Source organism: Marmota marmota, unplaced genomic scaffold (assembly GCF_001458135.2).
Source record: "Marmota marmota marmota unplaced genomic scaffold, marMar, whole genome shotgun sequence".
Lineage (NCBI taxonomy): Eukaryota > Metazoa > Chordata > Mammalia > Rodentia > Sciuridae > Marmota > Marmota marmota.
The window spans coordinates 14,344,416-14,346,696 of NW_026000068.1; the positions used below are offsets into that span (position 1 = coordinate 14,344,416).

Below are 2,281 nucleotides of genomic sequence, written 5' to 3' on the forward strand. Positions count from 1 at the left end.
AGTAGTTCTCTGAATATTCCCTTACTGCGCACACCCTACATAGGAATGGTACTACAGAGATGAGATTATACCAGCACAGATTATTAAGAAATCCCCTTTGTATATTACAGTTTCTTATAATGAATATTGGCTGCAACCATCTAATAGTTCAATAAATTTCTATTAAATAGAAATTTGGTCTATTTGGTCCATACATGATCCAGGCACATGTGCCAAATGGTGGGAGTATGAAGATGAAGATATTATCCAGGAAAAATCATTTAGTCACACCTATTAGGATGACTATGGTAAAAGAAGGAGGGAGAGGAAGAGAGAAGATGAGAGCAATTGTTGGCTAGGATATAGAAAAGTTAGAACCCTTTTTCAATGTTGGCAAGAATATACAATTGTGCAGCTTCTATAGAAAATAGTACAGTGGCCCCTCCAAAAATTAAAGATCCAAGAGCAATCATTGGATCATATGGTAATTCTGAGTATATATCCAGAACTGAAGGAAGGGACTGAGATTTGTAAATCCACACTCATAGTGGCTCTGATCACAATAAGTATGGGTAGAAGCAATCTACGAATGGGTGAACAAATAAGCAAAATATGGTGTATATCTACCATGGAATATTATTCACCCTCAAAAAAAGGAAGGAAATTCTATTATATGCTACAACATGGATCAACCTTGAGAACATTATGCTAAATGAAATAAGCCAGGCCCAAAAGTCCAACTTTTCTATGATTCCACTTATCTGAGTTAACTAAAATAGTCAAATTTACAAAGATATAAAGTAGCATGGTGTTTACCAGAAGCTGGGAGAAGGGGCAAATAGAGAGTCACAATTTAACATGTATGGAGACTCAGTTTGAAAAGATGAAGAAGTTTAGAAAGGAGGTGCTGATGGTGTACAACAACATAACTACTCAATGCTACTGAAGTGCACATTTAAAATGGGTGAAATGGTAGATTTTATTTTACCACAACTGAAGATATTATGCTTTAAATAAAGGGTTTCATCGAATATGGGAGAGAGATCTCTGAAGAAGCAGTTAGGCAACAGTCTGCTGAGTGCTGAGACAGACATCTGCCCCACCGTCGCTTCTCTCTAGGTTCACAAGGTGTACATGCTAAACACGTTTCACAAGCAGTCCTTTCATCTAAAGTCACAAGATAAAGAACAGGGTGTTACCGTTCTGAGATGTTAATCACTGAGCTCCAATAGGGGAATTAAAAATGTTTAACAAAAATACAACAATTCTAACACACGCAGGGTCCAGTTCCAAAACTAGGTTAAGACTCTGAAGCTGGCAGGGGTGGGGACATGGAAAGAAAGGAAATAACTAGAGCACAGAAGTTCAAGTCCAGACACTAAATGATTGGCAGGGCTTTTTGTCTACGGTTTGTCACACGGACAGGTAGAAACAGGGAACAGCAGGAAGCAGTCAGTGGCGGGATCCAGTGTTAGTGCTTGGAAACTTTGTAGTCTCCACTTAGGAGAGCTGCACGACCCCTCCCTGATAGTCAGCAGTGAGCCCAGGAGCTGTGGTGCCCGTATGCTTTCAAAATTCACTTAATCCCCATCCTATCCACCCTACCTAGAATAATTTTTCTTTCAGTATCCTAGGACTCACGTATTCCTAGAAGATAGAAAGGGGAGCGCTCTGGACAACTGACAGTGACGTGAGGAGGAAAGAAAGTCCCTGCCTAGATAGGACATTATAGGTGGAACCAGATCAGTCCCTCTCATTATCTGGGACAGCGTTGGAATGGAGATCAACTAAATTCGAGAGCCAATATAGCATAATTAGACATAGAAAGTACTAAATATCCAAGTACTGTTCCTGAAAACTTCCAACAAATATTCTGTCAATTCTAGAGCCAACAGAGCATAATTAGAAATATAAAGTGCTAAAAGCTAAATATCCAAGTACTATACCTGAAAAATTCCAACAGCTATTCTGTGTACGCAGGGTACAGGGGTGTATATGTGTGTGTTTTAATATTGAACACATGAATTTGCATGTCATACTTGCACAGGGGCCAAGCTTATTATCCTCTGTATTGTTCCAATTTTAGTATATATACTGCCGAGTGAAGCACTTTAAAAAATAATAATAATAATAATTCAAATGATAATGAGATTCATGATAAGGCTCTTCTGGACAGGGGAACTAAAAGAAACCCCCAGCCCACATTTAAGAACACGACTAGGGAGAGCCGCCCCCTCCCCCTGTGCTGGCAAGGTAGAGGGAACTGTGACCATCCACAGAGCAGGCCCAGCGGCCTGCTGAG

General features: G+C 39.9%; 1 non-coding gene across 1 annotated transcript; it reads right to left on the reverse strand.

Annotated features, from left to right (window-relative positions):
* Positions 1 to 1,984: 1,984 nt before the first annotated feature.
* Positions 1,985 to 2,089, reverse strand: LOC125620024. Its single transcript, XR_007351606.1, has one exon. It is a non-coding gene; the product is annotated as a U6 spliceosomal RNA (small nuclear RNA).
* Positions 2,090 to 2,281: the final 192 nt, after the last annotated feature.